This window comes from Rissa tridactyla, chromosome 1, assembly GCF_028500815.1.
Source record: "Rissa tridactyla isolate bRisTri1 chromosome 1, bRisTri1.patW.cur.20221130, whole genome shotgun sequence".
NCBI classification, from domain to species: Eukaryota; Metazoa; Chordata; class Aves; order Charadriiformes; family Laridae; genus Rissa; species Rissa tridactyla.
Window position 1 is genome coordinate 158,177,506 of NC_071466.1, and position 12,909 is coordinate 158,190,414.

General features: G+C 38.1%; 1 long non-coding RNA gene across 1 annotated transcript in view; it reads left to right on the forward strand.

Annotated features, from left to right (window-relative positions):
- The first annotated feature begins 8,284 nt into the window (after positions 1-8,284).
- LOC128906648 (uncharacterized) overlaps positions 8,285-12,909 on the forward strand; it is a 112,793-nt gene continuing 108,168 nt past the window's right edge. The window contains exon 1 of the long non-coding RNA XR_008465265.1: positions 8,285-8,545. This is a non-coding gene — a long non-coding RNA (uncharacterized LOC128906648). The remainder of the gene's footprint in view (positions 8,546-12,909) is intronic.

Below are 12,909 nucleotides of genomic sequence, written 5' to 3' on the forward strand. Positions count from 1 at the left end.
ACTTTTAGGCATAGCATCATTTTGAGACGTCTAGGCAAAAAGGTTGTTTTCATTCTGTCTGGAGTTAAGAAGAACTTTTTCTTTCCTTTTTTTTTTTTCTGAAGAAAGGCAGATCCCTGACTTTTGTTCTCTTCAGAACAGAATTAAGATACATATGTTGGAGGAATATTATTGAAAAGAAGTTGTCCAAAGTGTGAGCGTTCAAACAGCAACAAGCTTTGAAGATGGCAATGAAAACCTCAGTGTTTACACTAGACAGGGAATGGATGCAGTAAATAAAACCTCAGTCAGAGGATCCTTTAACTTTTCCTACTGGAGGGAATGGGGTGAATGTGACAGTTCATACTCTCTTCAGTCCCTGAAGACTTGGAACTGTAAGAGTAGGCTACCACCCAAGAAGATTATGCTGTGTTCATGGCCTGGTATGCAGAATTATTTTTGTATGATTTGTAGAATTGCTTTTGAAACTGTGAATTTTTGTACAGCACCAGGGCAGTTCCTTCCTTTTGGTGACACTGGAAGCTAATAATCTGTCAATACAAATGTTTCATTTTCAAAATATGAAGTAATTTAGCATATGAAGTGTGTGGATTTTTGTTAGTTTGATGTCTATGACATACAAAGCCTGAAACTGTGCATGATAGAGACAGAGAGGGAGAAAGGCCTCTAATCTGCTCGTGTTTTGTATTTTAAATGCTCTTTTATATTTCTGTGTGAAAAGAGCATGGGTTTTAATAATCACTTTTTTTTTTTTCATAAATGATCTAAATATAAACTCAATTTTAAGCAGGAAGTAATCTTTTGAGTTATCCTCTCATCTCTTTGAAGCTTGATTCCAAGATCAGCTATCCTTTCCCATCTTGATATTGCTTCATTTTTCTTTTTCTATTAATTTTGGGTGACTGCTCTGTCTTCCCAAATAAACTGATGGTAAGCATACGAGCAATAGCGGCACACTTACCAAACTGAAGATATAGTAGCTGTAGCCCTTATGGAGGTATCTCTAGGCCACCATACAAGGAATATATCTAGCTTGCATTCATATTATGAATACATCTAGTCTACATCCATATATCTTATGACCGGGTGTTGTGATTCCTTCTCAAGTGGAACTTTGCCTGCTCTAAAATTACCCCATCAATTCAAGCAGAAGTTGTTCTAGGCCGATAGAACCAGAGATTTCAATTTCTTCAACACCAGGGCTATGTGTATAAGGCATTGACTTGCATTTGCAGATTATTTTTCGTTTTGCTTATATGGACTCCAATTACAATTACAATGGATTTTTATTTATTTGAAAAAGAGCTATGAAGGTTCATAGGATAAATAGATTACCTGAATGAATATCATTTCTTCAGGCAGACAAGGCACATAAATGTATTCCCTGTTTCCAGATATTTTTCTACTTCTCTGGCAATTTGAAATGCAAAGTTCTCATCTGCCTCTTTCAAACTTACTGACCTCCACCACACTGCGATTAAAAAAACAACAAAAACTGCATGAAGTCTAATTTTTTTTTCATTTTCGAATGAATATTCAAACAAGCTGTGTTGTCCAGGTATCCAAAATATCCACGTGGTATTCACTGCAAAGGTTAACCCAATTTCAGAAAGACTGGAGTTAATAGATTTCATGGGCATTACTTAAGTAAAATTACCACCTAAGTGAAGTGGGAAAACATCACATGAAAAACAAACAAAACTGTCTTGTAAAAAGATGTCTGAAGCCCAAATGAAACAAGAATATCATTGAGTCTAGTTAAAAATCGAGGTGAAAAATTGGAAGAAATTTGCAGGGAACTTTGCCATTTTGTTTTACAGAAAATGAATGGATATGTTCCCATTTCTGTGGAAAATTTTGGAGGTACCTCACATAATTTATAATTGATTTTCCACTAAACTGTTGAAAAATCTTTTTTTACTTCTGCTGCTAAAGTGCAGCACCAGCAAAAATCTGGAGAACATCTTGGCAAATTCTTCAGAAATTAACTCCACCTCAAAAACCTGAAAGTATGATGTCTATTTTAAATTTTTTTTTGTATTTGAAAAAGAGAATACCAGGAACGTGTGGAATATATTAGTTCCATAATTCAGTAAAAGGCCATAGTACTGTAGTTATAGCAGTACATTTTAGCAGAACATTTCAAATAACACTTCGGGGTAAATTTTATACTTTTTAGACATAATCTATGACTTAGACACCATGCACCAACAAGTGTCAAACCTGCAGCTGGTTTGCTGTTTCCTAGATTTCTAAAAGTATGGATATTAGAACTTCATAAAGAATAATCTCATGGGTTTTATTACTGTATAATGAGTCTTTCAGCTCTGAGTTGCTGACTGAATTTTCTGTAGCAACAAAAATGCTTTATTATCTGGAGAGCAGTTAAAGAAATCAGAAGTTTAATTTACTGTGCGAGAACTTTGCCCACAACTTGAATGCAGTACAAAGAGCTATTAGAATTAACCTTAATTGAAAAGTTCACCAGAAATCAAGGAGAAACAGTTATCTTTTCCTCTAGAGTACAGTTCTATCTCCACTGTTTTGAGGTCTCTTGTTTGATACGGACAGGAATGAGATGTACATTATTACTGCTCATATTATAGCCGTGCTGTGGAAGAAAAAGTCTTCAGGTAAAGCCGAAGGTCCTTTAGAATTAAATCCACATTTTGCTGCTGATGTCAGTGGCACCAGCATTTCACCCTTAGGTACCATAAAAATCAACCTGTAACCATTTCCGATGCACTACACTGATTTTTCAAAACTATCTCCACAGCATCTTTTGCAAAATTACTTACTCAGTAGGCTTTAGAAGCAGCTAAATGAAAGGGTTTCATTTCCTCTCTCAAACTACAGACAGTGAGCTACCATTTATCTCCTAAAGCTCTTGAGAATATGTTTTAGTTTAGCTATGGTATTAGTTCTGGTAATAGCATTGATATGAAAAAAAGTGTGTACTTTCACCGCTACTAGCCTTGAATTTATAATTTCACTTGTTCCTGGTGAGATTTTCAAATACTTTTTGAAAAAGGTTTCTGTCAGTATTTTCTGTCACTGTAGATCCACTATCTAGCTTGACAAGTACTGCCTAAGAGACAGATGTATACCTTTGTTTCTCATTTCCTCACAGCTAATATTAAATTATGCATATTATGTTGTTAAAACCTAGTTTTGCTCAAGCTTATTTTCAAATGCCCATTTCTACCTCTGTCTTGATAGCGAGCCAACACCGGGTATTGTCATGTTTTCTGAACTGAAAACCTTTAAATACATACTGGAATATTAACTGAAAATTCTCAACTGAAATACTAATTAACTGACGATATTGTTACCATATGATGTCCAAGCTGATGTTGACTACCTTCCACATGTAAATGTTTAAAGCATATGAATTATAGTGTGGTTTTGCACTTCAAACAGCATATTTCTGTCTTAGATATAATCTAGAATTAGGAAATTGATTCTTGCCTTCGAAATTGATTATTTAGTGATTAATTTTGAAAATAAAAAGTAATCCTACTTGATCTTTGACATAGAATTTAATGGGTTTTTTCTTGCCATGGTCTTCTACATGAGCTATAACTTTTATTCATACTTTTGGTCACTTTTGGTGAAGATTGCTCATTGGCTTAAGCTCTAAACACAGGTTTATATGGTGCAGATCAACTGAGCTTCACTGTGTTCAAGGTTACACCTGTCTGTAAGACACTAAAGGGACAGCATGAAATCTTACTTCAGGTTAGAAATCTCGTATTATTTCATGTTTCAAACTAATTGTCAGAGTTTGAACTAATCCACTAACTAATAAGTAACTAATAACATAACTAACTAATTCACCCTCTAGAATCTGATTTAATGATTCAAGGCTTCTATGCTCAGATATTTTTGCTACAGTGTTCTTTGGCTGTGAAGCTTCTCATGCTAGTATTTATGAGTGTGACATGGCTCCATTTACTAAAACCACACTGGAAGATTATTAAATTTATATGACTTATTTATAATTATTTAGGGTACTAATTTTACATTCTTTACAATTTCCAACCTGCAAGGCTTGATGGATACCATAAAAAAGAGTCCTTTTTATTTATTAATTGATTAATTCTGTAATAATCTGATGCTACTTCATAATTAAATTGTTACGTGCGTTCACAAAGACAAAACTGTAGGGGAAATCAGTGGCAAAATAACTCTCAGCCCTTCTCCCTCTATTTAAAAAAGGACTTTATATCCATTTGCAAGTTAGCATATTCCAAGGGAAAATTGTTATGTAACTTCTATTCTCTCTCTAAAAAGCTCTTCATTCAGTTACAAAATAATGGACAAAGATTTATTCTATTGCTCCTGAAGATTACTTCAATGCATAGAAAAAATGAAATGACACAAGAACCTTACTAAAAGCTGAATATCAGTGTTAATTTCACATTTTTTATGAGTTCTTTTTAGTTACTGTTAATTTAAACTGATTAAAGTGGGGTGATTTGGATGCAAATTCCTCTGTTTTTTAAAAAAAAGAAACTTTATAACATAATGAAATATATGCTGGAAGAGACCTTTGATTCAGACAAATACACAGGTTGGGAGTAGGAGAGTGCAATTAAATATAGGACTTAAGAGTGTACGGTGTGACACTCTGCTATTTTAAATATGTCTCTGAACAGAGGCAAATTGGTGAAAATATTCCTGGATGTAAAAGTAGTGATATCGGTTAATACACATTTTTGGGGTTTTGTGGGATTTTTTTTTTTTTTATAAAATCCTTTGACATGTGCAGAAGAAAGGTGACATTATCTTCCCTTCTTATCTTTCATATTTTCATTTGCTGCGTTGTCCCTTAGGTGTTCAATGTTATTCTAATTCAACTGAATTTTTTTTTCTTTTCATTCTAATTTCACCTTGCTTTCACCTTTATTATTCTTTTCTGACACAGAATCTACAAACACTATCATTTTGGAGTCAGTGATTCTCTTTGACTTATACCCAAGTTACTACAAACAATGCGATGCAATAAATAGCAAATAATACAATGTTAAATTCTGCACTGTGATTCGACATGTGGAAGGAAAATTATTTGTGTTTTGTACAGCATCAAAGAAATTATTGTCACTTAGTCATGTGCTTCAGAAATTGGAAGTACAGATAGCTTAAGCTCTTTTGATATATTAGAGGCATTGTATGCAAAAAAAATTTGTCATTTTCCATTATAATATGCATTTTTTAATTGTTTATAACTTTGCTAAAATTTAACTGCTTGGGTTTAACCCTTGTCTGACTGTGTCTGGTTTTGTTCATTTTAAGTTTCAGTTTCTCAAAAGATAAGCTTTACACATTGTCTTACACTTATTGCCATGACAGTGATCACGAATTTGTACTTTGGGGCAGGGACTTGTTGTGCAGGAGAAGTGTTCGAGTTTTTGGGAGGGATAGTTACTTGCCCTTGAAAATTTGTCCAGTTTTGTCCAATGAGTAATGCTTTGAATAATCTTAATTTACACATCCTCAGTACTGTTTTGTTAACAAATTTTTACACGCATTTTATGAATATTCCCCATGTCTTAGGCATGCCTTGTCTGCTCAGAGAGCCAATGGACAATTAAAACTGTTGGAAACATCTTCAATCTCATTGAGGAAATAATTCAAATTGTTTCCCTATGCAGCTGTTTCCAGGACACTGCATGAAGAACAGTGTCTACATCATGCAAACTGTTAGTGGTTTCCATGCTAGCTCAAAATGACTGGCTATATCTACATTGCATAGGGCAAATATAGCTTTTCTTGCCTCTACATAGGGCTGCCCTGCACTGCTGCTGCTGCTGATCCGGGCTTAGGTAGTTACAGTTTAGTTGTCTCTTCGTTACCTGCTGTAATTATATCCACAGCCTATCTGTACTCTCCATAATCTTGCTCTTGCTCCTGAAACAGCGTGGAGAAGGTAGAGAGGAGGAAGGGCGTACAAGACAGAGGAGAGGAGGCTAGGGGTGTACAGTCAGAATCCTGAAGGTGGCAAGAGAAGAGCAGCACAGGGAGACCATGGAGGTGCGCTGAGCCGGGAAGGCTCTGGAAATAGGGAGAGAAGGGCCTGAAAATACAAGAGCAAATGTCACTAAGTAGGTATGGAAACCTTTAGCAGATTGTATCTCTTGACATTCATCAATGTAAGGCTCAGACAGAGCATGACAAGCCTTCTATGATAGAGTGACTGCATCAGTGGACAAGGAAAGAGCTGTGGATTTCATCTACCTAGACCCGTGTAAGGCCTTTGATATGGTTCACAACAACTTTCTTGCTGCTAAATTGGCAATATATGGGTTTGATGGATAGACTGTTAGACAGATAAGGAATTGGCTGGATGGCCATGTCCAAAGAGTTATATTCAATCACTCAGTGTCCAACTGGAAACCAGTAACAAGTGGTGTCCCTCAAGGATCTGTACTGGGGCAATTACTATTTAATATCTTCATCAATGACATAGACACACCCTCAGCAAGTTTGCAGACAACACCAAGCTGAGTGGTACAGTTGATTCCCTAAAGGAAACAGATGCCATCCAGAGGAACATCATAGGTTTGAGGTCTAAGTCTGTGTGAACCTTGTGATGTTCAACAAAGCTGAGTGCAAGGTCTGGCACCTGGGTCAGGGCAATCCCCAATATCTGTATAGACTGGGGGATTAATGGATTGAAAGAAGCCCTGCAGAGAAGGACTTAGGTCTACTCGTAGATGAAAACTTGGAGATGAGTTGGCAATGTGCACTTACAGCCCAGAAAGCCAATCATATCCTAAGCTGCACCAGAGAAAATGTGGTCAGCAGGTCAAAGAAGGGTATTTTCCCCCTCTACTCTGCTCTCATGAGACTCACCTGGAGTACTGCATCCAGCACTGGAATCCCCTGTACTTCATAAACTGTCTTTTTAGCAAGTATGCATTGCTATACAAATAGATTAGCAATGCAAAGCAAAGCACTTTGTGCTGAGAACCCAACATATATACTATCCACATTTCCAAGATCTCACTTTGGACAAGATTTAGTAAGGTTCCCTGGACCAAAACCATATGATCTGAAAAACAGCAATCTGAAAGACAGACCTTCACTGTCTATCTGTTCCTGCACCTTATGGATGGCGTTACCAGAATGCACATTCCAATCCAATGTCCAGCCCAGGACAGCTAGGGTTATACAAAACCATAATGGCCTGAATGTTTACTGAGGGTAAAAAATGCAGCATACCAAAAAAGCAAGAGAGGAGGCGAGGGGTATTTCTTGTTCTTCGTTTCACTGGCACATGGCAGGGGACAACGGGGTGTGAGGGCAGGGAAGTGGGATAAAGCAAGTATTGTTTTTGGTTCGTGTAAGACTTTAAAAAAGATAGCTGCACAGAGCCATCTGACTACTCCCTGTGGGGTGGAAAGGTACCCTCAAAAAGGAAACCTTTTGGCCCAACTGAAGCAAGAGCTTCTCTCCTTCTGTTCCTCTTTTTTTCAGTACTTCAGTGAAATGATTAATCTGTCCTGTGCGTATGCTTTTGGCTGAATCACCTATTCCTAGAGCTGCTAGGCCCTTCCAGCCTAATGATGGGCCATTAACACCCCATGGCTTGCATACCCTGCCTTAAAGGTCCTCACAGCTGGACCTCCTCAGTCCCAGCAACTACCTCCATCCTCCCACTCACAACGCATTCAGCAGCCAAGCTCTCTGCGTGCCTATTCCCCTGCAAAGTCAGAGAGGGACCACTGTTCAACAGCCCATGGCCCAGGCATGCAGCTTTAAGCAACAGCCAAAAATCTGAGTGGGAGGAACACCTGCAGCTCAACAGAAATGGGTCAGCAAAAGTGTTCAAACAACAACAAATTTTTATTCCCTGAAAGGGCCAACATGACCCATAACTTGTCAGGGGATGAAGAGGGAGGGAGATTTTTTGGGAGGGTGAGTGAATAGGAGAAAGGCAGAAAAGGAACTGGGGAAGCCAATATGACCACCACTCAGAAATTCCTTGGTAAGATAGCATGGCCCATTAAGGACTAAAAATACCCCTAAAATGCCAGTGTAGCAGTTCTTACACATGCATGATTATTGGGAGGGCTAGGAAGGCCCCAGCAGATGCCCTGCTGTTTGAAGCCTGTTGACATGCCTTGCTCCCCTGGGCCAATTTGGATGCCTAAGGAGTGTTTCTGAGAACTGAGGATGGATAGCATTCATTCTGGGGGGATGGAGATCCCATGTCAGGGTTCAGCTGACCCGTCTCCTCTGGTGTCTCCTGCAGCTGGCTCATTTCTTCTAGCCAGGGAGCAGGGTTTTGGAGGGAGACCACAGGAGCTACTGCTCACACAATTTCTCCAGAGCATCTTGCTCTCAAGCCTATGGGCAAGTGTGCTGTAATCTATTCTCTAGGTGGCCCAAGAACTGCTGTGGAGTCTGCTGCTCATGTCTCTTATTACCACCATTCTCAGCACACTCAGGTCTTAAGTACTGCATCAGGGCCCTGAGGCTAAACTTCTGGAATGGAGAAGAGACTGCCAGGAGGAGCTCTTCTTCATCAGAGAATTCTCAGGTACTAAAGAAAGCAAGTCTGTTAGTCCTTGATTCCATGTTGCCTATAAACCTTCCCTGCACCAGCAGTAGGTTCTAAAGCTTGTGCTGTGCTGTGTTTAGGAAGGGTAATGATCTTTGGAAAGATATCTTGGGCACTGCATTAGCATGGCATGTTCTGTGTGTGACTTTTTCAGTCACTGAGACAGAAAAAAGGCACTCATACAGGGTGAGGAATGGCTTCTGACATGGCTAGCTGCTGAATGCAAGGTGACTCCCACACCACTAACTGAATTGAGTGCAAAGGCATTAAAGCCCCAGCAAAGAAATAAAAATCATAGCATCATAGATTAATTAGGGTTGGTGGGGACCTCAGGAGGTTATCCTGTTCAACCTCCTGCTCAAAGCAGGGTCAGCTATGAGATCAAACTCAGGGTTTTAATCTCCATTGCCAGTCTAAGACCAACGCCTTATTTCTACCAGAAATCTCTCAGGATCCTTTCCTTCCACTGCAGGAACATGAGTGAAGAAGATGTACCCTTACCCAGACTGGAATCCTGGACAGTGTCACAGTGTTCTTGATACTGTCTGCGTCAAGGAGCAGGCTTTCCCAAGCGTTAATCTTTCTTTGCAGGGCTGTTGTGCAGGGTCTGGTTGTGGGGCTCCTAGACCAGTGTGAAAGGCTGCACTGTTATTTAGAGTCTCCGATGTGAAGATCTTGCGAGACAGGGTAGAAGACATCTAACGAGATGTCAGGGTAAGTGGAGTGCTCCCAACCAGAAAAGGTCAAGATTTTTGGTAGCAGTGGAATGCTGTACAGTCTCCAAAATCTCTTTGTTACCCTTTCCTTCAGGAAAATGCCAGTCTTCTTCATGAGCATTGTTGAGCATTGATCACCAGTTCTTTCAGATCCAGCAGCAGTTGTACAGTTAGTCACAACACTTCTACTGGGTAATCCTCCTGCTGGAGAAACATTTGGACCTCTCACAGTGCAGGCTGACAGATGTCTTGTCCTTGGAGGCTTAGGTGACACCTTGAGGGCTCTGAGATTTTCTAAGAGGCAATGGTGAAAAGAAACAGGACAGCTTATTGGATTAACTCATGACAAATGTCTATGCTTACTTTATGTAATTATTGGAGTCGTAATTTCTTTCTGAAAGAGTCTCAGTTTCTTTTTTCAATTCCACTCTGATTGTCTTTGATTACTATATAATACTATGATGTTTCAGATTTTTGTTTTAATTAAGCTATTTTCATCAGCACTATTGTAGAGGTTATATGATTATTTTGCTTAGCTTTGTAACACTTTATCAATGAGATTCTTTCAAGGCTGTTTTATTTTTCCTTTGATTTTGTCTTCTAAGGCCAAGTTATTAATTTCTTTAGTGCCACTACTCAGGTGTCTGCTGTTCACATTTTTTCATCTTAGATGACTTTCAAAATAGTATTTTGCCTTAGTAAATTTCACTTTTTTGTTCAGGATGATGAAGATTTACTACAGGATTCTCTATATGACCATGTTGACTAATTCTCCATCTTCTGGAATTTTTCTAGTGCTCTTCAATGTTTGCCAGAAAATTATGTTAGTAATTTAAAGGTTTCCTCAGCAAATTTATTTAACACCCTTGAACCTAAGATACCTGAATCTGTGGTTTTGTAAATGTTTAGCTGTCACAGAGACTACCTCATATCCTCCTTTATTACTCATGGCAAATTTTTTGATCTATCAGTAATACCTTAAGAAGTAGGTACATAACTTGATTCATTCCAAATGCCACTGGAATACCTAGGGAACATTTCGGCTTTTCCTTGCATCCTGCTGTCTGAATGTAGTTAATTGACTTAATTCACTGATTTTATTTCTTCTGGAAAGTTTTTTAAATGCCTTACTATTTAAAATTTGTTGATTTATGATAATTCATTAATTCATTTGACTTACTGACTTTGTTAAACACCTATTTCTATTTGTAGTTTACAATAATTCTTGTTTTATTGGTTTTGAATTCCCTCTCCATATATGTATGCACATAAATGTACATATGCACATGTACTATATACTTGCGTGTGTATATAGGTGTAAATACACAATTTCTGTCATTGTTTTCACCAAGAAATATATCTTCTTGGCTCAAGTATCTTTTTTTTGAGTCTGAGGAATCTTGGCTTCTTGGGCATCCAGCAAGATGTTCCTGAAAATTTCCCAGTTGTTTTAGCACTTCTTCAGTTAAAGGCATGTTCCCAACCCTAATCTCAGCTGTTCCTCTAAGTTTCAAAAACTGCAGGTTTTAAAAGATCCAACAAGAGATATTTCAGGTTGGTGACATATCCTGTTTGCATTAAATAAATCAAACCTCATTTCATCAGGCAATTTTTCAATTTTTCAATTTTTATAAAAGCCATTAACTGTTCCTTATTTATCATAATGAGGTCCATTATGGTGAGTAATTGATAATGGACATTACTGAGTTACTTGATATCCCATGCAGGATTTTTTTGTTAAGAAAAAAATCCATTATTTTTAGAAATTTCTGAACTTGTATTACTGGCTGTGTAGACTGAGAAATGATCTGCAGGATGAAAGACACTTATGGTAGCAAAGTTTTCCTTTCTGCTCTTAATAAACAGATATTTTGAGGGGAAGCTCGTCCTATATTTTTGTGAAATGTGGTAGTCTGTTACAGATACCTCCTGGTTTGATTTTGTTTGTTTAACTAATTAATACTTTAACCACAAAAACTGGGGAGTCCACTCAGTCATCTGTGACTTTCTAATCATGTAACAGGATATTGGGTACAAAATATCACCACCATCTGACCCGGTTTTCCATTGTAGCTTTTATGGAACACATCAGACATGAAATGCAATCCTCCAAAACCCATAGGACATACCCCATCAAGTTTCTCTATTACTAATCACATCATTTATCTTCTCCTACATGACCACTTCCAACTACTCTTATTGACCCTCCAGGCTCCGCATAGTAGTATTCATAATACCTCTCAGCATACTTCTTTGTCATAAAGATTTGTTCTTTTAGTTGGCTTATGTGCTTGAATATGTGTGTCTTATTCCGTCATCATGATTCTCTCTTTTCATGTAGTTTGAGTAGATTAAGTCTTCCTGACTACTTCATCTGTCAACCGGAAGACTGGTACATATTTTGCTGAGATGAAGGCCATAAAACCATATGATCTTTTATTTCCTTAGAGGTCACCTTGTTGTTGAACCAAAATCTTCCCTTACTTCATCTATCACCTCTACTATTAAATGCCGCTACCTTCTGCCTGCTTTTTCATCTTAAGAAACAGCTTAACATTTCTAAAGTTTCGGCTGGGTTAACTTTTTTCAGCTTTTCTCAGCTCCCTGGTTGAAGAGTGTTGTTAGTGGCTGAAAATTACCTGAAATAAATAAATATTCCTTTCTTCAAAGCCCTTTAATTGCCTTTAGTGTTTCCTGTTGGATGGGAGAAAGCATCCTGCCACATATGGTGTACTGTGGAATATATCTTAGGTACATGCCCAAGATACTGCTGGGGCACTTCTGAGTACCCTGGTTTGAGCTGAACATCATCTCTCTGAATTTTCCTCTGCTAAACTGATACATTAGTTCTTACAGGCTGTTCTTTTCTGATGTCTTACTCGGCATCAGGTGGTTATTTGATACTTCCAGCTGGGACAATAGACTGTAGAGACTGTTAAAATTCGCAGTGAGAACAGACTAATCTTTGTATTTTCTCACTTGAATTAGTTATTTGTCACTGGAAGACTGGAAGATCCCAGCTGATCCACTGGGAAATCCCATATATGCACAGTGTATGAACTTCAGTACCACAGACTTCTTCCTCATTTTGCCTACCAGACTGAACCTCATGTAGAGGTTAAATCATTTCTCTTCACAAGGCAGGATACAGATAATGCTAGATTTGGTGTTGGTCATAGAAAATGATGACTGTTCATAATTGTTGCTATAGCAAAACCACATGTATACAGCAAAGCTTATAAACGCTATTCTGCAAATTCTGATGGAAACTCTGCTGCTAGCTCCTCTATTTATACTTCCCAGTGTCTGTACTAGCTATCTTTTATTCATTGTTTAAGTCAGTCCCATCCTGTGTCAAGAATTGTCAGCAAAGTTCAAACACCAGATGAAGATCACACACCTTAGGCGGTATGCGTGAAAATCAATTATACATTCCTGTGATTGTTCATAAAAGATCCAAACAGGAGGATTTTGCTGGGCCATGTATTCAGCTCTTTCCTCTCATTATGATAAACCACCTAAACTCCACCTTTGGTCTCTCCCTGTCTACTGCCCTGGCTGCTCTATAGCCTGGTTCTGCTCCTTTTTGTGGAAGCATTTTGAAATCATTATGCCTTTGTTTTCTGC